General features: G+C 31.5%; 11 non-coding genes across 11 annotated transcripts; all 11 read left to right on the plus strand.

Moving 5' to 3' along the window:
* Positions 1-2,703: 2,703 nt before the first annotated feature.
* On the plus strand, positions 2,704-2,776 carry TRNAF-GAA (transfer RNA phenylalanine (anticodon GAA)). Its single transcript has one exon. It is a non-coding gene; the product is annotated as a tRNA-Phe (tRNA).
* A 4,769-nt stretch (positions 2,777-7,545) lies between these two features.
* TRNAF-GAA (transfer RNA phenylalanine (anticodon GAA)) lies at positions 7,546-7,618 on the plus strand. Its single transcript has one exon. It is a non-coding gene; the product is annotated as a tRNA-Phe (tRNA).
* Positions 7,619-8,524: 906 nt separating this feature from the next.
* Positions 8,525-8,597, plus strand: TRNAF-GAA (transfer RNA phenylalanine (anticodon GAA)). The gene has a single exon. It is a non-coding gene; the product is annotated as a tRNA-Phe (tRNA).
* Positions 8,598-9,501: 904 nt separating this feature from the next.
* On the plus strand, positions 9,502-9,574 carry TRNAF-GAA (transfer RNA phenylalanine (anticodon GAA)). Its single transcript has one exon. It is a non-coding gene; the product is annotated as a tRNA-Phe (tRNA).
* Positions 9,575-10,480: 906 nt separating this feature from the next.
* TRNAF-GAA (transfer RNA phenylalanine (anticodon GAA)) lies at positions 10,481-10,553 on the plus strand. Its single transcript has one exon. It is a non-coding gene; the product is annotated as a tRNA-Phe (tRNA).
* Positions 10,554-11,941: 1,388 nt separating this feature from the next.
* Positions 11,942-12,014, plus strand: TRNAF-GAA (transfer RNA phenylalanine (anticodon GAA)). Its single transcript has one exon. It is a non-coding gene; the product is annotated as a tRNA-Phe (tRNA).
* Positions 12,015-15,816: 3,802 nt separating this feature from the next.
* TRNAF-GAA (transfer RNA phenylalanine (anticodon GAA)) lies at positions 15,817-15,889 on the plus strand. The gene has a single exon. It is a non-coding gene; the product is annotated as a tRNA-Phe (tRNA).
* A 906-nt stretch (positions 15,890-16,795) lies between these two features.
* On the plus strand, positions 16,796-16,868 carry TRNAF-GAA (transfer RNA phenylalanine (anticodon GAA)). The gene has a single exon. It is a non-coding gene; the product is annotated as a tRNA-Phe (tRNA).
* Positions 16,869-18,243: 1,375 nt separating this feature from the next.
* TRNAF-GAA (transfer RNA phenylalanine (anticodon GAA)) lies at positions 18,244-18,316 on the plus strand. The gene has a single exon. It is a non-coding gene; the product is annotated as a tRNA-Phe (tRNA).
* A 2,348-nt stretch (positions 18,317-20,664) lies between these two features.
* TRNAF-GAA (transfer RNA phenylalanine (anticodon GAA)) lies at positions 20,665-20,737 on the plus strand. Its single transcript has one exon. It is a non-coding gene; the product is annotated as a tRNA-Phe (tRNA).
* A 1,387-nt stretch (positions 20,738-22,124) lies between these two features.
* Positions 22,125-22,197, plus strand: TRNAF-GAA (transfer RNA phenylalanine (anticodon GAA)). The gene has a single exon. It is a non-coding gene; the product is annotated as a tRNA-Phe (tRNA).
* The last annotated feature ends 1,228 nt before the right edge of the window (positions 22,198-23,425 follow it).

A 23,425-nucleotide genomic window follows, 5' to 3' on the forward strand; every position in this document is an offset into this window, starting at 1 on the left:
ACAGCTTAAAAATTGTTTCATGTTGTCCATCATGCTACTCTATTATGAAAATTTGAAGTAAACTAACTGCTTCCTGACCACAATTTGTTAAAACTTTTACTTAAATGTACAATTAAGGGTTTGTAATTTATATATTTACAGTATAAAACACATCTTTTCTCTTCATTTCATGCAATCATGATGACAGAAAAATATTGATACTTAACCTTGTGTAACCATGCAAACATAGCTCAGGTGAGGTCTTAGTGACTTATGCCATACTCCGACCTTGCCGAAATAGCTCAGTTGGGAGAGCGATAGACTGAAGATCTAAAGGTCCCGGGTTTCGGCATGTTTGAGTGCATTTTTTCTTTTTTCCTTGAGTAGTGATCAGAATTTAATTATTTCAAATTTAATCAACATCATTTCTTAACATAGTTGAGTATTCAGTAGTAACTTCTAAATGATGAGAATGTTTAATTAACAACACGGTGCATAAATACAGCTTAAATATTGTTTTCATGTTGTAAGTCATGCTACTCTAACTATTATGAAAATTTGAAGTAATCTAACAATGCTTCCTGACCACAATTTGTTAAAACTTTTACTTAAATGTATGATTAAGGGTTTGTAATGGATATATTTACAGTATAACACACAGATTTTCTTTTCATTTCATGCAATCATGATGACAGAAAAATATTGATACTAAACCTTGTGTAAGCATGCAAACATAGCTCAGTTGAGGTCTTAGTGACTTTTGCCATACACAGACATTGCTGAAATAGCTCAGTTGGGAGAGCATTAGACTGAAGATCTAAAGGTCCCGGGTCTCAGCATGTTTGAGTACCTTTTTTCTTTTTTCCTTGAGTAGTTATCAGTATTAAATTATTTCAAATGTAAACAACATCATTTCTTAACATAGTTGAGTATTCAGTAGTATCTTCTAAATGATGAGAATGTTTATTTAACAACACGGTGCATAAATACAGCTTAAAAATTGTTTTCATGTTGTCCGTCATGCTACTCTATTATGAAAATTTGAAGTAATTTAACTGCTTCCTGACCACAATTCTTTAAAACTTTTACTTAAATGTACGATTAAGGGTTTGTAATTTATATATTTACAGTATAAAACACATCTTTTCTCTTCATTTCATGCAATCATGATGACAGAAAAATATTGATACTTAACCTTGTGTAACCATGCAAACATAGCTCAGTTGAGGTCTTAGTGACTTATGCCATACTCCGACCTTGCTGAAATAGCTTAGTTGGGAGAGCGTTAGACTGAAGATCTAAAGGTACCTTGTTCGATCCCGGGTTTCGGCATGTTTGAGTGCATTTTTCTTTTTTCCTTGAGTAGTGATCAGAATTTAATTATTTCAAATTTAAACAACATCATTTCTTAACATAGTTGAGTATTCAGTAGTAACTTCTAAATGATGAGAATGTTTATTTAACAACACGGTGCATAAATACAGCCTAAATATTGTTTTCATGTTGTCCGTCATGCTACTCTATTATGAAAAATTGAAGTAATCTAACAATGCTTCCTGACCACAATTTGTTAATACTTTTACTTAAATGTATAATTAAGGGTTAAACAGTATAAAACACATATTTTCTTTTCATTTCATGCAATCATGATGACAGAAAAATATTGATACTAAACCTTGTCTAACCATGCAAACATAGCTCAGTTGAGGTCTTAGTTTCTTTCGTCATACACATACTTTGCTGAAATAGCACAGTTGGGAGAGCGTTAGACTGAAGATCTAAAGGTCCCTTGTTCAATCCCGGGTTTTGGCATGTTTGAATGCATTTTTTCTTTTTTCCTTGAGTAGTGATCAGAATTTAATTATTTCAAATTTAATCAACATCATATCTTAACATAGTTGAGTATTCAGTAGTAACTTCTAAATGATGATAATGATTATTTAACAACACGGTGCATAAATACAGCTTAAAAATTGTTTTCATGTTGTCCGTCATGCTACTCTATTATGAAAATTTGAAGTAATTTAACTGCTTCCTGACCACAATTCTTTAAAACTTTTACTTAAATGTACGATGAAGGGTTTGTAATTTATATATTTACAGTATAAAACACAGATTTTCTCTTCATTTCATGCAATCATGATGACAGAAAAATATTGATACTTAACCTTGTGTAACCATGCAAACATAGCTCAGTTGAGGTCTTAGTGACTTATACCATACTCCGACCTTGCTGAAATAGCTTAGTTGGGAGAGCGTTAGACTGAAGATCTAAAGGTACCTTGTTCGATCCCGGGTTTCGGCATGTTTGAGTGCATTTTTCTTTTTTCCTTGAGTAGTGATCAGAATTTAAGTATTTCAAATGTAAACAACATCGTTTCTTAACATAGTTGAGTATTCAGTAGTATCTTCTAAATGAAGAGAATGTTTATTTAACAACATGGTGCATAAATACAGCTTAAAAATTGTTTTCATGTTGTCCATCATGCTACTCTATTATGAAAATTTGAAGTAAACTAACTGCTTCCTGACCACAATTTGTTAAAACTTTTACTTAAATGTATGATTAAGGGTTTGTAATTTATATATTTACAGTATAAAACACATCTTTTCTCTTCATTTCATGCAATCATGATGACAGAAAAATATTGATACTTAACCTTTTGTAAAAATGCAAACATAGCTCAGTTGAGGTCTTAGTGACTTTTGTCATACACTGAACTTGCCGAAATAGCTCAGTTGGGAGAGTGTTAGACTGAAGATCTAAAGGTCCCTGGTTTGATCCCGGGTTTCGGCATGTTTGAGTGCATTTTTCTTTTTTCCTTGAGTAGTGATCAGAATTTAATTATTTCAAATTTAAACAACATAATTTCTTAACATAGTTGAGTATTCAGTAGTAACTTCTAAATGATGAGAATGTTTAATCAACAACACGGTGCATAAATACAGCTTAAATATTGTTTTCATGTTGTAAGTCATGCTACTCTAACTATTATGAAAATTTGAAGTAATCTAACAATGCTTCCTGACCACAATTTGTTAAAGCTTTTACTTAAATGTTTGATTAAGGGTTTGTAATGGATATATTTATAGTATAAAACACATATTTTCTTTTCATTTCATGCAATCATGATGACAGAAAAATATTGATACTAAACCTTGTGTAACCATGCAAACATAGCTCAGTTGAGGTCTTAGTGACTTTTGCCATACACAGACTTTGCCGAAATAGCTCAGTTGGGAGAGCATTAGACTGAAGATCTAAAGGTCCCGAGTTTCAGCATGTTTCAGTACCTTTTGTCTTCTTTCCTTGAGCAGTTATCAGTTTTTAAGTATTTCAAATGTAAACAACATCGTTTCTTAACATAGTTGAGTATTCAGTAGTAACTTCTAAATGATGAGAATGTTTATTTAACAACACGGTGCATAAATACAGCTTAAAAATTGTTTTCATGTTGTCCATCATGCTACACTATTATGAAAATTTGAAGTAAACTAACTGCTTCCTGACCACAATTTGTTAAAACTTTTACTTAAATGTACGATTAAGGGTTTGTAATTTATATATTTACAGTATAAAACACATCTTTTCTCTTCATTTCATGCAATCATGATGACAGAAAAATATTGATACTTAACCTTGTGTAACCATGCAAACATAGCTCAGTTGAGGTCTTAGTGACTTTTGCCATACACTGACCTTGCCGAAATAGCTCAGTTGGGAGAGCGTTAGACTGAAGATCTAAAGGTCCCTGGTTTCGGCATGTTTGAGTGCATTTTTTCTTTTTTCCTTGAGTAGTGATCACAATTTAATTATTTCAAATTTAATCAACATCATTTCTTAACATAGTTGAGTATTCAGTAGTAACTTCTAAATGATGAGAATGTTTAATCAACAACACGGTGCATAAATACAGCTTAAATATTGTTTTCATGTTGTAAGTCATGCTACTCTAACTATTATGAAAATTTGAAGTAATCTAACAATGCTTCCTGACCACAATTTGTTAAAGCTTTTACTTAAATGTATGATTAAGGGTTTGTAATGAATATATTTATAGTATAAAACACATATTTTCTTTTCAATTCATGCAATCATGATGACAGAAAAATATTGATACTAAACCTTGTGTAACCATGCAAACATAGCTCAGTTGAGGTCTTAGTGACTTTTGCAATACACAGACTTTGCCGAAATAGCTCAGTTGGGAGAGCATTAACCTGAAGATCTAAATGTCCCGGGTCTCAGCATGTTTGAGTACGTTTTTCTTTTTTCCTTGAGTAGTTATCAGTATTTAATTATTTCAAATGTAAACAACATCATTTCTTAATATAGTTGAGTATTCAGTAGTATCTTCTAAATGATGAGAATGTTTATTTAACAACACGGTGCATAAATACAGCTTAAATATTGTTTTCATGTTGTCCGTCATGCTACTCTATTATGAAAATTTGAAGTAATCTAACAATGCTTCCTGACCACAATTTGTTAAAACTTTTACATAAATGTATAATTAAGGGTTATACAGTATAAAACACATATTTTCTTTTCATTTCATGCAATCATGATGACAGAAAAATATTGATACTAAACCTTGTGTAACCATGCAAACATAGCTCAGTTGAGGTCTTAGTGACTTTTGCCATACACAGACTTTGCCATAATAGCTCAGTTGGGAGAGCATTAGACTGAAGATCTAAAGGTCCTGAGTTTCAACATGTTTCAGTACCTTTTTTCTTCTTTCCTTGAGCAGTTATCAGTTTTTAAGTATTTCAAATGTAAACAACATCATTTCTTAACATAGTTGAGTATACAGTAGTAACTTCTAAATGATGAGAAAGTTTAGTTAACAACACGGTGCATAAATACAGCTTAAAAATTGTTTCATGTTGTCCATCATGCTACTCTATTATGAAAATTTGAAGTAAACTAACTGCTTCCTGACCACAATTTGTTAAAACTTTTACTTAAATGTACAATTAAGGGTTTGTAATTTATATATTTACAGTATAAAACACATCTTTTCTCTTCATTTCATGCAATCATGATGACAGAAAAATATTGATACTTAACCTTGTGTAACCATGCAAACATAGCTCAGGTGAGGTCTTAGTGACTTATGCCATACTCCGACCTTGCCGAAATAGCTCAGTTGGGAGAGCGATAGACTGAAGATCTAAAGGTCCCGGGTTTCGGCATGTTTGAGTGCATTTTTTCTTTTTTCCTTGAGTAGTGATCAGAATTTAATTATTTCAAATTTAATCAACATCATTTCTTAACATAGTTGAGTATTCAGTAGTAACTTCTAAATGATGAGAATGTTTAATTAACAACACGGTGCATAAATACAGCTTAAATATTGTTTTCATGTTGTAAGTCATGCTACTCTAACTATTATGAAAATTTGAAGTAATCTAACAATGCTTCCTGACCACAATTTGTTAAAACTTTTACTTAAATGTATGATTAAGGGTTTGTAATGGATATATTTACAGTATAACACACAGATTTTCTTTTCATTTCATGCAATCATGATGACAGAAAAATATTGATACTAAACCTTGTGTAAGCATGCAAACATAGCTCAGTTGAGGTCTTAGTGACTTTTGCCATACACAGACATTGCTGAAATAGCTCAGTTGGGAGAGCATTAGACTGAAGATCTAAAGGTCCCGGGTCTCAGCATGTTTGAGTACCTTTTTTCTTTTTTCCTTGAGTAGTTATCAGTATTAAATTATTTCAAATGTAAACAACATCATTTCTTAACATAGTTGAGTATTCAGTAGTATCTTCTAAATGATGAGAATGTTTATTTAACAACACGGTGCATAAATACAGCTTAAAAATTGTTTTCATGTTGTCCGTCATGCTACTCTATTATGAAAATTTGAAGTAATTTAACTGCTTCCTGACCACAATTTGTTAAAACTTTTACTTAAATGTACGATTAAGGGTTTGTAATTTATATATTTACAGTATAAAACACATCTTTTCTCTTCATTTCATGCAATCATGATGACAGAAAAATATTGATACTTAACATTGTGTAACCATGCAAACATAGCTCAGTTGAGGTCTTAGTGACTTATGCCATACTCCGACCTTGCTGAAATAGCTTAGTTGGGAGAGTGTTAGACTGAAGATCTAAAGGTACCTGGTTCGATCCCGGGTTTCGGCATGTTTGAGTGCATTTTTCTTTTTTCCTTGAGTAGTGATCAGAATTTAATTATTTCAAATTTAAACAACATCATTTCTTAACATAGTTGAGTATTCAGTAGTAACTTCTAAATGATGAGAATGTTTATTTAACAACACGGTGCATAAATACAGCCTAAATATTGTTTTCATGTTGTCCGTCATGCTACTCTATTATGAAAAATTGAAGTAATCTAACAATGCTTCCTGACCACAATTTGTTAATACTTTTACTTAAATGTATAATTAAGGGTTAAACAGTATAAAACACATATTTTCTTTTCATTTCATGCAATCATGATGACAGAAAAATATTGATACTAAACCTTGTCTAACCATGCAGACATAGCTCAGTTGAGGTCTTAGTTTCTTTCGTCATACACATACTTTGCTGAAATAGCTCAGTTGGGAGAGCGTTAGACTGAAGATCTACAGGTCCCTTGTTCAATCCCGGGTTTTGGCATGTTTGAATGCATTTTTTCTTTTTTCCTTGAGTAGTGATCAGAATTTAATTATTTCAAATTTAATCAACATCATTTCTTAACATAGTTGAGTATTCAGTAGTAACTTCTAAATGATGATAATGATTAATTAACAACACGGTGCATAAATACAGCTTAAATATTGTTTTCATGTTGTAAGTAATGCTACTCTAACTATTATGAAAATTTGAAGTAATCTAACAATGCTTCCTGACCACAATTTGTTAAAGCTTTTACTTAAATGTTTGATTAAGGGTTTGTAATGTATATATTTATAGTATAAAACACATATTTTCTTTTCATTTCATGCAATCATGATGACAGAAAAATATTGATACTAAACCTTGTGTAACCATGCAAACATAGCTCAGTTTAGGTCTTAGTGACTTTTGCCATACACAGACTTTGCCGAAATAGCTCAGTTGGGAGAGCATTAGACTGAAGATCTAAAGGTCCCGAGTTTCAGCATGTTTCAATACCTTTTTTCTTCTTTCCTTGAGCAGTTATCAGTTTTTAAGTATTTCAAATGTAAACAACATCGTTTCTTAACATAGTTGAGTATTCAGTAGTAACTTCTAAATGAAGAGAATGTTTATTTAACAACACGGTGCATAAATACAGCTTAAAAATTGTTTTCATGTTGTCCATCATGCTACTCTATTATGAAAATTTGAAGTAAACTAACTGCTTCCTGACCACAATTTGTTAAAACTTTTACTTAAATGTATGATTAAGGGTTTGTAATTTATATATTTACAGTATAAAACACATCTTTTCTCTTCATTTCATGCAATCATGATGACAGAAAAATATTGATACTTAACCTTTTGTACCAATGCAAACATAGCTCAGTTGAGGTCTTAGTGACTTTTGTCATACACTGAACTTGCCGAAATAGCTCAGTTGGGAGAGTGTTAGACTGAAGATCTAAAGGTCCCTGGTTTGATCCCGGGTTTCGGCATGTTTGAGTGCATTTTTCTTTTTTCCTTGAGTAGTGATCAGAATTTAATTATTTCAAATTTAAACAACATAATTTCTTAACATAGTTGAGTATTCAGTAGTAACATCTAAATGATGAGAATGTTTAATCAACAACACGGTGCATAAATACAGCTTAAATATTGTTTTCATGTTGTAAGTCATGCTACTCTAACTATTATGAAAATTTGAAGTAATCTAACAATACTTCCTGACCACAATTTGTTAAAGCTTTTACTTAAATGTTTGATTAAGGGTTTGTAATGGATATATTTATAGTATAAAACACATATTTTCTTTTCATTTCATGCAATCATGATGACAGAAAAATATTGATACTAAACCTTGTGTAACCATGCAAACATAGCTCAGTTGAGGTCTTAGTGACTTTTGCCATACACAGACTTTGCCGAAATAGCTCAGTTGGGAGAGCATTAGACTGAAGATCTAAAGGTCCCGAGTTTCAGCATGTTTGAGTACCTTTTGTCTTCTTTCCTTGAGCAGTTATCAGTTTTTAAGTATTTCAAATGTAAACAACATCGTTTCTTAACATAGTTGAGTATTCAGTAGTAACTTCTAAATGATGAGAATGTTTATTTAACAACACGGTGCATAAATACAGCTTAAAAATTGTTTTCATGTTGTCCATCATGCTACTCTATTATGAAAATTTGAAGTAAACTAACTGCTTCCTGACCACAATTTGTTAAAACTTTTACTTAAATGTACGATTAAGGGTTTGTAATTTATATATTTACAGTATAAAACACATCTTTTCTCTTCATTTCATGCAATCATGATGACAGAAAAATATTGATACTTAACCTTGTGTAACCATGCAAACATAGCTCAGTTGAGGTCTTAGTGACTTTTGCCATACACTGACCTTGCCGAAATAGCTCAGTTGGGAGAGCGTTAGACTGAAGATCTAAAGGTCCCTGGTTCGATCCTGGGTTTCGGCATGTTTGAGTGCATTTTTTCTTTTTTCCTTGAGTAGTGATCACAATTTAATTATTTCAAATTTAATCAACATCATTTCTTAACATAGTTGAGTATTCAGTAGTAACTTCTAAATGATGAGAATGTTTAATCAACAACACGGTGCATAAATACAGCTTAAATATTGTTTTCATGTTGTAAGTCATGCTACTCTAACTATTATGAAAATTTGAAGTAATCTAACAATGCTTCCTGACCACAATTTGTTAATACTTTTACTTAAATGTATAATTAAGGGTTAAACAGTATAAAACACATATTTTCTTTTCATTTCATGCAATCATGATGACAGAAAAATATTGATACTAAACCTTGTCTAACCATGCAAACATAGCTCAGTTGAGGTCTTAGTTTCTTTCGTCATACACATACTTTACCGAAATAGCTCAGTTGGGAGAGCGTTAGACTGAAGATCTAAAGGTCCCTTGTTCAATCCCGGGTTTTGGCATGTTTGAATGCATTTTTTCTTTTTTCCTTGAGTAGTGATCAGAATTTAATTATTTCAAATTTAAACAACATCATTTCTTAACATAGTTGAGTATTCAGTAGTATCTTCTAAATGATGAGAATGTTTATTTAATAACACGGTGCATAAATACAGCTTAAAAATTGTTTTCATGTTGTCCGTCATGCTACTCTATTATGAAAATTTGAAGTAATTTAACTGCTTCCTGACCACAATTTGTTAAACTTTTACTTAAATGTATGATTAAGGGTTTGTAATTTATATATTTACAGTATAAAACACATCTTTTCTCTTCATTTCATGCAATCATGATGACAGAAAAATATTGATACTTAACCTTGTGTAACCATGCAAACATAGCTCAGTTGAGGTCTTAGTGACTTATGCCATACTCTGACCTTGCCAAAATAGCTCAGTTGGGAGAGCGTTAGACTGAAGATCTAAAGGTCCCTGGTTCGATCCCGGGTTTCGGCATGTTTGAGTGCATTTTTCTTTTTTCCTTGAGTAGTGATCAGAATTTAATTATTTCAAATTTAAACAACATAATTTCTTAACATAGTTGAGTATTCAGTAGTAACTTCTAAATGACGAGAATGTTTAATCAACAACACGGTGCATAAATACAGCTTAAATATTGTTTTCATGTTGTAAGTCATGCTACTCTAACTATTATGAAAATTTGAAGTAATCTAACAATGCTTCCTGACCACAATTTGTTAAAGCTTTTACTTAAATGTTTGATTAAGGGTTTGTAATGGATATATTTGTAGTATAAAACACATATTTTCTTTTCATTTCATGCAATCATGATGACAGAAAAATATTGATACTAAACCTTGTGTAACCATGCAAACATAGCTCAGTTGAGGTCTTAGTGACTTTTGCCATACACAGACTTTGCTGAAATAGCTCAGTTGGGAGAGCATTAGACTGAAGATCTAAAGGTCCCGAGTTTCAGCATGTTTCAGTACCTTTTGTCTTCTTTCCTTGAGCAGTTATCAGTTTTTAAGTATTTCAAATGTAAACAACATCGTTTCTTAACATAGTTGAGTATTCAGTAGTAACTTCTAAATGATGAGAATGTTTATTTAACAACACGGTGCATAAATACAGCTTAAAAATTGTTTTCATGTTGTCCATCATGCTACTCTATTATGAAAATTTGAAGTAAACTAACTGCTTCCTGACCACAATTTGTTAAAACCTTTACTTAAATGTACGATTAAGTGTTTGTAATTTATATATTTACAGTATAAAACACATCTTTTCTCTTCATTTCATGCAATCATGATGACAGAAAAATATTGATACTTAACCTTGTGTAACCATGCAAACATAGCTCAGTTGAGGTCTTAGTGACTTTTGCCATACACTCACCTTGCCGAAATAGCTCAGTTGGGAGAGCGTTAGACTGAAGATCTAAAGGTCCCTGGTTCGATCCCGGGTTTCGGCATGTTTGAGTGCATTTTTTCTTTTTTCCTTGAGTAGTGATCAGAATTTAATTATTTCAAATTTAATTAACATCATTTCTTAACATAGTTGAGTATTCAGTAGTAACTTCTAAATGATGAGAATGTTTATTTAACAACAAGGTGCATAAATACAGCCTAAATATTGTTTTCATGTTGTCCGTCATGCTACTCTATTATGAAAAATTGAAGTAATCTAACAATGCTTCCTGACCACAATTTGTTAATACTTTTACTTAAATGTATAATTAAGGGTTAAACAGTATAAAACACATATTTTCTTTTCATTTCATGCAATCATGATGACAGAAAAATATTGATACTAAACCTTGTCTAACCATGCAAACATAGCTCAGTTGAGGTCTTAGTTTCTTTCATCATACACATACTTTGCTGAAATAGCTCAGTTGGGAGAGCGTTAGACTGAAGATCTAAAGGTCCCTTGTTCAATCCCGGGTTTTGGCATGTTTGAATGCATTTTTTCTTTTTTCCTTGAGTAGTGATCAGAATTTAATTATTTCAAATTTAATCAACATCATTTCTTAACATAGTTGAGTATTCAGTAGTAACTTCTAAATGATGATAATGATTAATTAACAACACGGTGCATAAATACAGCTTAAATATTGTTTTCATGTTGTAAGTAATGCTACTCTAACTATTATGAAAATTTGAAGTAATCTAACAATGCTTCCTGACCACAATTTGTTAAAGCTTTTACTTAAATGTTTGATTAAGGGTTTGTAATGTATATATTTATAGTATAAAACACATATTTTCTTTTCATTTCATGCAATCATGATGACAGAAAAATATTGATACTAAACCTTGTGTAACCATCCAAACATAGCTCAGTTTAGGTCTTAGTGACTTTTGCCATACACAGACTTTGCCGAAATAGCTCAGTTGGGAGAGCATTAGACTGAAGATCTAAAGGTCCCGAGTTTCAGCATGTTTCAGTACCTTTTTTCTTCTTTCCTTGAGCAGTTATCAGTTTTTAAGTATTTCAAATGTAAACAACATCGTTTCTTAACATAGTTGAGTATTCAGTAGTAACTTCTAAATGAAGAGAATGTTTATTTAACAACACGGTGCATAAATACAGCTTAAAAATTGTTTTCATGTTGTCCATCATGCTACTCTATTATGAAAATTTGAAGTAAACTAACTGCTTCCTGACCACAATTTGTTAAAACTTTTACTTAAATGTATGATTAAGGGTTTGTAATTTATATATTTACAGTATAAAACACATCTTTTCTCTTCATTTCATGCAATCATGATGACAGAAAAATATTGATACTTAACCTTTTGTACCAATGCAAACATAGCTCAGTTGAGGTCTTATTGACTTTTGTCATACACTGAACTTGCCGAAATAGCTCAGTTGGGAGAGCGTTAGACTGAAGATCTAAAGGTCCCTGGTTTGATCCCGGGTTTCGGCATGTTTGAGTGCATTTTTCTTTTTTCCTTGAGTAGTGATCAGAATTTAATTATTTCAAATTTAAACAACATAATTTCTTAACATAGTTGAGTATTCAGTAGTAACTTCTAAATGATGAGAATGTTTAATCAACAACACGGTGCATAAATACAGCTTAAATATTGTTTTCATGTTGTAAGTCATGCTACTCTAACTATTATGAAAATTTGAAGTAATCTAACAATGCTTCCTGACCACAATTTGTTAAAGCTTTTACTTAAATGTATGATTAAGGGTTTGTAATGGATATATTTATAGTATAAAACACATATTTTCTTTTCAATTCATGCAATCATGATGACAGAAAAATATTGATACTTAACCTTGTGTAACCATGCAAACATAGCTCAGTTGAGGTCTTAGTGACTTTTGCCATACACAGACTTTGCCGAAATAGCTCAGTTGGGAGAGCATTAACCTGAAGATCTAAATGTCCCGGGTCTCAGCATGTTTGAGTACGTTTTTCTTTTTTCCTTGAGTAGTTATCAGTATTTAATTATTTCAAATGTAAACAACATCATTTCTTAATATAGTTGAGTATTCAGTAGTATCTTCTAAATGATGAGAATGTTTATTTAACAACACGGTGCATAAATACAGCTTAAATATTGTTTTCATGTTGTCCGTCATGCTACTCTATTATGAAAATTTGAAGTAATCTAAAAATGCTTCCTGACCACAATTTGTTAAAACTTTTACTTAAATGTATAATTAAGGGTTATACAGTATAAAACACATATTTTCTTTTCATTTCATGCAATCATGATGACAGAAAAATATTGATACTAAACCTTGTGTAACCATGCAAACATAGCTCAGTTGAGGTCTTAGTGACTTTTGCCATACACAGACTTTGCCGTAATAGCTCAGTTGGGAGAGCATTAGACTGAAGATCTAAAGGTCCCGAGTTTCAACATGTTTCAGTACCTTTTTTCTTCTTTCCTTGAGCAGTTATCAGTTTTTAAGTATTTCAAATGTAAACAACATCGTTTCTTAACATAGTTGAGTATACAGTAGTAACTTCTAAATGATGAGAAAGTTTAGTTAACAACACGGTGCATAAATACAGCTTAAAAATTGTTTTCATGTTGTCCATCATGCTACTCTATTATGAAAATTTGAAGTAAACTAACTGCTTCCTGACCACAATTTGTTAAAACTTTTACTTAAATGTACAATTAAGGGTTTGTAATTTATATATTTACAGTATAAAACACATCTTTTCTCTTCATTTCATGCAATCATGATGACAGAAAAATATTGATACTTAACCTTGTGTAACCATGCAAACATAGCTCAGGTGAGGTCTTAGTGACTTATGCCATACTCCGACCTTGCCGAAATAGCTCAGTTGGGAGAGCGATAGACTGAAGATCTAAAGGTCCCGGGTTTCGGCATGTTTGAGTGCATTTTTTCTTTTTTCCTTGAGTAGTGATCAGAATTTAATTATTTCAAATTTAATCAACATCATTTCTTAACATAGTTGAGTATTCAGTAGTAACTTCTAAATGATGAGAATGTTTAATTAACAACACGGTGCATAAATACAGCTTAAATATTGTTTTCATGTTGTAAGTCATGCTACTCTAACTATTATGAAAATTTGAAGTAATCTAACAATGCTTCCTGACCACAATTTGTTAAAACTTTTACTTAAATGTATGACTAAGGGTTTGTAATGGATATATTTACAGTATAAAACACAGATTTTCTTTTCATTTCATGCAATCATGATGACAGAAAAATATTGATACTAAACCTTGTGTAAGCATGCAAACATAGCTCAGTTGAGGTCTTAGTGACTTTTGCCATACACAGACATTGCCGAAATAGCTCAGTTGGGAGAGCATTAGACTGAAGATCTAAAGGTCCCGGGTCTCAGCATGTTTGAGTACCTTTTTTCTTTTTTCCTTGAGTAGTTATCAGTATTAAATTATTTCAAATGTAAACAACATCATTTCTTAACATAGTTGAGTATTCAGTAGTATCTTCTAAATGATGAGAATGTTTATTTAACAACACGGTGCATAAATACAGCTTAAAAATTGTTTTCATGTTGTCCGTCATGCTACTCTATTATGAAAATTTGAAGTAATTTAACTGCTTCCTGACCACAATTTGTTAAAACTTTTACTTAAATGTACGATTAAGGGTTTGTAATTTATATATTTACAGTATAAAACACATCTTTTCTCTTCATTTCATGCAATCATGATGACAGAAAAATATTGATACTTAACCTTGTGTAACCATGCAAACATAGCTCAGTTGAGGTCTTAGTGACTTATGCCATACTCCGACCTTGCTGAAATAGCTTAGTTGGGAGAGCGTTAGACTGAAGATCTAAAGGTACCTGGTTCGATCCCGGGTTTCGGCATGTTTGAGTGCATTTTTCTTTTTTCCTTGAGTAGTGATCAGAATTTAATTATTTCAAATTTAAACAACATCATTTCTTAACATAGTTGAGTATTCAGTAGTAACTTCTAAATGATGAGAATGTTTATTTAACAACACGGTGCATAAATACAGCCTAAATATTGTTTTCATGTTGTCCGTCATGCTACTCTATTATGAAAAATTGAAGTAATCTAACAATGCTTCCTGACCACAATTTGTTAATACTTTTACTTAAATGTATAATTAAGGGTTAAACAGTATAAAACACATATTTTCTTTTCATTTCATGCAAACATGATGACAGAAAAATATTGATACTAAACCTTGTCTAACCATGCAAACATAGCTCAGTTGAGGTCTTAGTTTCTTTCGTCATACACATATTTTGCTGAAATAGCTCAGTTGGGAGAGCGTTAGACTGAAGATCTAAAGGTCCCTTGTTCAATCCCGGGTTTTGGCATGTTTGAATGCATTTTTTCTTTTTTCCTTGAGTAGTGATCAGAATTTAATTATTTCAAATTTAATCAACATCATTTCTTAACATAGTTGAGTATTCAGTAGTAACTTCTAAATGATGATAATGATTAATTAACAACACGGTGCATAAATACAGCTTAAATATTGTTTTCATGTTGTAAGTAATGCTACTCTAACTATTATGAAAATTTGAAGTAATCTAACAATGCTTCCTGACCACAATTTGTTAAAGCTTTTACTTAAATGTATGATTAAGGGTTTGTAATGGATATATTTATAGTATAAAACACATATTTTCTTTTCATTTCATGCAATCATGATGACAGAAAAATATTGATACTAAACCTTGTGTAACCATGCAAACATAGCTCAGTTTAGGTCTTAGTGACTTTTGCCATACACAGACTTTGCCGAAATAGCTCAGTTGGGAGAGCATTAGACTGAAGTTCTAAAGGTCCCGAGTTTCAGCATGTTTCAGTACCTTTTTTCTTCTTTCCTTGAGCAGTTATCAGTTTTTAAGTATTTCAAATGTAAACAACATCGTTTCTTAACATAGTTGAGTATTCAGTAGTAACTTCTAAATGAAGAGAATGTTTATTTAACAACACGGTGCATAAATACAGCTTAAAAATTGTTTTCATGTTGTCCATCATGCTACTCTATTATGAAAATTTTAAGTAAACTAACTGCTTCCTGACCACAATTTGTTAAAACTTTTACTTAAATGTATGATTAAGGGTTTGTAATTTATATATTTACAGTATAAAACACATATTTTCTCTTCATTTCATGCAATCATGATGACAGAAAAATATTGATACTTAACCTTTTGTACCAATGCAAACATAGCTCAGTTGAGGTCTTAGTGACTTTTGTCATACACTGAATTTGCCGAAATAGCTCAGTTGGGAGAGTTTTAGACTGAAGATCTAAAGGTCCCTGGTTTGATCCCGGGTTTCGGCATGTTTGAGTGCATTTTTCTTTTTTCCTTGAGTAGTGATCAGAATTTAATTATTTCAAATTTAAACAACATAATTTCTTAACATAGTTGAGTATTCAGTAGTAACTTCTAAATGATGAGAATGTTTAATCAACAACACGGTGCATAAATACAGCTTAAATATTGTTTTCATGTTGTAAGTCATGCTACTCTAACTATTATGAAAATTTGAAGTAATCTAACAATGCTTCCTGACCACAATTTGTTAAAGCTTTTACTTAAATGTTTGATTAAGGGTTTGTAATGGATATATTTATAGTATAAAACTCATATTTTCTTTTCATTTCATGCAATCATGATGACAGAAAAATATTGATACTAAACCTTGTGTAACCATGCAAACATAGCTCAGTTGAGGTCTTAGTGATTTTTGCCATACACAGACTTTGCCGAAATAGCTCAGTTGGGAGAGCATTAGACTGAAGATCTAAAGGTCCCGAGTTTCAGCATGTTTCAGTACCTTTTGTCTTCTTTCCTTGAGCAGTTATCAGTTTTTAAGTATTTCAAATGTAAACAACATCGTTTCTTAACATAGTTGAGTATTCAGTAGTAACTTCTAAATGATGAGAATGTTTATTTAACAACACGGTGCATAAATACAGCTTAAAAATTGTTTTCATGTTGTCCATCATGCTACTCTATTATGAAAATTTGAAGTAAACTAACTGCTTCCTGACCACAATTTGTTAAAACTTTTACTTAAATGTACGATTAAGGGTTTGTAATTTATATATTTACAGTATAAAACACATCTTTTCTCTTCATTTCATGCAATCATGATGACAGAAAAATATTGATACTTAACCTTGTGTAACCATGCAAACATAGCTCAGTTGAGGTCTTAGTGACTTTTGCCATACACTGACTTTGCCGAAATAGCTCAGTTGGGAGAGCGTTAGACTGAAGATCTCAAGGTCCCTGGTTCGATCCCGGGTTTCGGCATGTTTGAGTGCATTTTTTCTTTTTTCCTTGAGTAGTGATCACAATTTAATTATTTCAAATTTAATCAACATCATTTCTTAACATAGTTGAGTATTCAGTAGTAACTTCTAAATGATGAGAATGTTTAATCAACAACACGGTGCATAAATACAGCTTAAATATTGTTTTCATGTTGTAAGTCATGCTACTCTAACTATTATGAAAATTTGAAGTAATCTAACAATGCTTCCTGACCACAATTTGTTAAAGCTTTTACTTAAATGTATGATTAAGGGTTTGTAATGGATATATTTATAGTATAAAACACATATTTTCTTTTCAATTCATGCAATCATGATGACAGAAAAATATTGATACTAAACCTTGTGTAACCATGCAAACATAGCTCAGTTGAGGTCTTAGTGACTTTTGCCATACACAGACTTTGCCGAAATAGCTCAGTTGGGAGAGCATTAACCTGAAGATCTAAATGTCCCGGGTCTCAGCATGTTTGAGTACGTTTTTCTTTTTTCCTTGAGTAGTTATCAGTATTTAATTATTTCAAATGTAAACAACATCATTTCTTAATATAGTTGAGTATTCAGTAGTATCTTCTAAATGATGAGAATGTTTATTTAACAACACGGTGCATAAATACAGCTTAAATATTGTTTTCATGTTGTCCGTCATGCTACTCTATTATGAAAATTTGAAGTAATCTAACAATGCTTCCTGACCACAATTTGTTAAAACTTTTACTTAAATGTATAATTAAGGGTTATACAGTATAAAACACATATTTTCTTTTCATTTCATGCAATCATGATGACAGAAAAATATTGATACTAAACCTTGTGTAACCATGCAAACATAGCTCAGTTGAGGTCTTAGTGACTTTTGCCATACACAGACTTTGCCGAAATAGCTCAGTTGGGAGAGCATTAGACTGAAGATCTAAAGGTCCCGAGTTTCAACATGTTTCAGTACCTTTTTTCTTCTTTCCTTGAGCAGTTATCAGTTTTTAAGTATTTCAAATGTAAACAACATCGTTTCTTAACATAGTTGAGTATTCAGTAGTAACTTCTAAATGATGAGAATGCTTAGTTAACAACACGGTGCATAAATACAGCTTAAAAATTGTTTTCATGTTGTCCATCATGCTACTCTATTATGAAAATTTGAAGTAAACTAACTGCTTCCTGACCACAATTTGTTAAAACTTTTACTTAAATGTACGATTAATGGTTTGTAATTTATATATTTACAGTATAAAACACATCTTTTCAATTCATTTCATGCAATCATGATGACAGAAAAATATTGATACTAAACCTTGTGTAACCATGCAAACATAGCTCAGTTGAGGTCTTAGTGACTTATGCCATACTCCGATCTTGCCGAAATAGCTCAGTTGGGAGAGCGTTAGACTGAAGATCTAAAGGTCCCTGGTTCGATCCCGGTTTTCGGCATGTTTGAGTGCATATTTCTTTTTTCCTTGAGTAGTGATCAGAATTTAATTATTTCAAATTTAAACAACATCATTTCTTAATATAGTTGAGTATTCAGTAGTAACTTCTAAATGATGAGAATGTTTATTTAACATCACGGTGCATAAATACAGCTTAAATATTGTTTTCATGTTGTCCGTCATGCTACTCTATTATGAAAAATTGAAGTAATCTAACAATGCTTCCAGACCACAATTTGTTAATACTTTTACTTAAATGTATAATTAAGGGTTATACAGTATAAAACACATATTTTCTTTTCTTTTCATGCAATCATGATGACAGAAAAATATTGATACTAAACTTTGTCTAACCATGCAAAAATAGCTCAGTTGAGGTCTTAGTGACTTTTGTCATGCACATACTTTGCCGAAATAGCTCAGTTGGGAGAGCGTTAGACTGAAGATCTAAAAGTCCCTGGTTCGTTCCCGGGTTTCGGCATGTTTGAGTGCATTTTTTCTTTTTTCCTTGAGTAGTGATCAGAATTTAATTATTTCAAATTTAATCAACATCATTTCTTAACATAGTTGAGTATTCAGTAGTAACTTCTAAATGATGAGAATGTTTAATTAACAACACGGTGCATAAATACAGCTTAAATATTGTTTTCATGTTGTAAGTCATGCTACTCTAACTATTATGAAAATTTGAAGTAATCTAACAATGCTTCCTGACCACAATTTGTTAAAGCTTTTACTTAAATGTTTGATTAAGGGTTTGTAATGGATATATTTATAGTATAAAACACATATTTTTTTTCATTTCATGCAATCATGATGACAGAAAAATATTGATACTAAACCTTGTGTAACCATGCAAACATAGCTCAGTTGAGGTCTTAGTGACTTTTGCCATACACAGACTTTGCTGTAATAGCTCAGTTGGGAGAGCATTAGACTGAAGATCTAAAGGTCCCGAGTTTCAACATGTTTCAGTAACTTTTTTCTTCTTTCCTTGAGCAGTTATCAGTTTTTAAGTATTTCAAATGTAAACAACATCGTTTCTTAACATAGTTGAGTATTCAGTAGTAACTTCTAAATGATGAGAAAGTTTAGTTAACAACACGGTGCATAAATACAGCTTGAAAATTTTTTTCATGTTGTCCATCATGCTACTCTATTATGAAAATTTGAAGTAAACTAACTGCTTCCTGACCACAATTTGTTAAAACTTTTACTTAAATGTACGATTAAGGGTTTGTAATGGATACATTTACAGTATAAAACACAGATTTTCTTTTCATTTCATGCAATCATGATGACAGAAAAATATTGATACTAAACCTTGTGTAAGCATGCAAACATAGCTCAGTTGAGGTCTTACTGACTTTTGCCATACACAGACATTGCCGAAATAGCTCAGTTGGGAGAGCATTAGACTGAAGATCTAAAGGTCCCGGGTCTCAGCATGTTTGAGTACCTTTTTTCTTTTTTCCTTGAGTAGTTATCAGTATTTAATTATTTCAAATGTAAACAACATCATTTCTTAACATAGTTGAGTATTCAGTAGTATCATCTAAATGATGAGAATGTTTATTTAATAACACGGTGCATAAATACAGCTTAAACATTGTTTTCATGTTGTCCGTCATGCTACTCTATTATGAAAATTTGAAGTAAACTAACTGTTTACTGACCACAATTTGTTAAAACTTTTACTTAAATGTATGATTAAGGGTTTGTAATTTATATATTTACAGTTTAAAACACATCTTTTCTCTTCATTTCATGCAATCATGATGACAGAAAAATATTGATACTAAACTTTGTGTAACCATGCAAATATAGCTCAGTTTAGGTCTTAGTGACTTTTGCCATACACAGACTTTGACGAAATTGTTCAGTTGGGAGAGCGTTAGACTGAAGATTTAAAGGTCCCGGGTTTCAGAATGTTTGAGTACATTTTTTCTTTTTTCCTTGAGCAGTTATCAGTATTAAATTATTTCAAATGTAAACAACATCATTTCTTAACATAGTTGAGTATTCAGTAGTATCTTCTAAATGATGAGAATGTTTATTTAACATCACGGTGCATAAATACAGCTTAAATATTGTTTTCATGTTGTCCATCATGCTACTCTATTATGAAAATTTGAAGTTATTTAACTGCTTCCTGACCACAATTTGTTAAAACTTTTACTTAAATGTACGATTAAGGGTTTGTAATTTATATATTTACAGTATAAAACACATCTTTTCTCTTCATTTCATGCAATCATGATGACAGAAAAATATTGATACTTAACCTTGTGTAACCATGCAAACATAGCTCAGTTGAGGTCTTAGTGACTTATGCCATACTCCGACCTTGCCGAAATAGCTCAGTTGGGAGAGCGTTAGACTGAAGATCTAAAGGTCCCTGGTTCGATCCCGGGTTTCGGCATGTTTGAGTGCATTTTTCTTTTTTCCTTGAGTAGTGATCAGAATTTAATTATTTCAAATTTAAACAACATCATTTCTTAACATAGTTGAGGATTCAGTAGTAACTTCTAAATGATGAGAATGTTTATTTAACAACACGGTGCATAAATACAGCTTAAATATTGTTTTCATGTTGTCCGTCATGCTACTCTATTATGAAAAATTGAAGTAATCTAACAATGCTTCCTGACCACAATTTGTTAAAACTTTTACTTAAATGTATAATTAAGGGTTAAACAGTATAAAACACATATTTTCTTTTCATTTCATGCAGTCATGATGACAGAAAAATATTGATACTAAACCTTGTCTAACCATGCAAACATAGCTCAGTTGAGGTCTTAGTGACTTTCGTCATACACATACTTTGCCGAAATAGCTCAGTTGGGAGAGCGTTAGACTGAAGATCTAAAGGTCCCTTGTTCGATCCCGTGTTTTGGCATGTTTGAGTGCATTTTTTCTTTTTTCCTTGAGTAGTGATCAGAATTTAATTATTTCAAATTTAATCAACATCATTTCTTAACATAGTTGAGTATTCAGTAGTAACTTCTAAATGATGATAATGATTAATTAACAACACGGTGCATAAATACAGCTTAAATATTGTTTTCATGTTGTAAGTCATGCTACTCTAACTATTAAGAAAATTTGAAGTAATCTAACAATGCTTCCTGACCACAATTTGTTAAAGCTTTTACTTAAATGTTTGATTAACGGTTTGTAATGGATATATTTATAGTATAAAACACATATTTTCTTTTCATTTCATGCAATCATGATGACAGAAAAATATTGATTCTAAACCTTGTGTAACCATGCAAACATAGCTCAGTTGAGGTCTTAGTGATTTTTGCCATACACAGACTTTGCCGAAATAGCTCAGTTGGGAGAGCATTAGACTGAAGATCTAAAGGTCCCGAGTTTCAGCATGTTTCAGTACCTTTTGTCTTCTTTCCTTGAGTAGTTATCAGTTTTTAAGTATTTCAAATGTAAACAACATCGTTTCTTAACATAGTTGAGTATTCAGTAGTAACTTCTAAATGATGAGAATGTTTATTTAACAACACGGTGCATAAATACAGCTTAAAAATTGTTTTCATGTTGTCCATCATGCTACTCTATTATGAAAATTTGAAGTAAACTAACTGCTTCCTGACCACAATTTGTTAAAACTTTTACTTAAATGTACGATTAAGGGTTTGTAATTTATATATTTACAGTATAAAACACATCTTTTCTCTTCATTTCATGCAATCATGATGACAGAAAAATATTGATACTTAACCTTGTGTAACCATGCAAACATAGCTCAGTTGAGGTCTTAGTGACTTTTGCCATACACTGACTTTGCCGAAATAGCTCAGTTGGGAGAGCGTTAGACTGAAGATCTCAAGGTCCCTGGTTCGATCCCGGGTTTCGGCATGTTTGAGTGCATTTTTTCTTTTTTCCTTGAGTAGTGATCACAATTTAATTATTTCAAATTTAATCAACATCATTTCTTAACATAGTTGAGTATTCAGTAGTAACTTCTAAATGATGAGAATGTTTAATCAACAACACGGTGCATAAATACAGCTTAAATATTGTTTTCATGTTGTAAGTCATGCTACTCTAACTATTATGAAAATTTGAAGTAATCTAACAATGCTTCCTGACCACAATTTGTTAAAGCTTTTACTTAAATGTATGATTAAGGGTTTGTAATGGATATATTTATAGTATAAAACACATATTTTCTTTTCAATTCATGCAATCATGATGACAGAAAAATATTGATACTAAACCTTGTGTAACCATGCAAACATAGCTCAGTTGAGGTCTTAGTAACTTTTGCCATACACAGACTTTGCCGAAATAGCTCAGTTGGGAGAGCATTAACCTGAAGATCTAAATGTCCCGGGTCTCAGCATGTTTGAGTACGTTTTTCTTTTTTCCTTGAGTAGTTATCAGTATTTAATTATTTCAAATGTAAACAACATCATTTCTTAATATAGTTGAGTATTCAGTAGTATCTTCTAAATGATGAGAATGTTTATTTAGCAACACGGTGCATAAATACAGCTTAAATATTGTTTTCATGTTGTCCGTCATGCTACTCTATTATGAAAATTTTAAGTAATCTAACAATGCTTCCTGACCACAATTTGTTAAAACTTTTACTTAAATGTATAATTAAGGGTTATACAGTATAAAACACATATTTTCTTTTCATTTCATGCAATCATGATGACAGAAAAATATTGATACTAAACCTTGTGTAACCATGCAAACATAGCTCAGTTGAGGTCTTAGTGACTTTTGCCATACACAGACTTTGCCGAAATAGCTCAGTTGGGAGAGCATTAGACTGAAGATCTAAAGGTCCCGAGTTTCAACATGTTTCAGTACCTTTTTTCTTCTTTCCTTGAGCAGTTATCAGTTTTTAAGTATTTCAAATGTAAACAACATCGTTTCTTAACATAGTTGAGTATTCAGTAGTAACTTCTAAATGATGAGAATGCTTAGTTAACAACACGGTGCATAAATACAGCTTAAAAATTGTTTTCATGTTGTCCATCATGCTACTCTATTATGAAAATTTGAAGTAAACTAACTGCTTCCTGACCACAATTTGTTAAAACTTTTACTTAAATGTACGATTAATGGTTTG

This window comes from Taudactylus pleione, unplaced genomic scaffold (assembly GCF_031769625.1).
Source record: "Taudactylus pleione unplaced genomic scaffold, aTauple2 ptg000593l, whole genome shotgun sequence".
NCBI classification, from domain to species: Eukaryota; Metazoa; Chordata; class Amphibia; order Anura; family Myobatrachidae; genus Taudactylus; species Taudactylus pleione.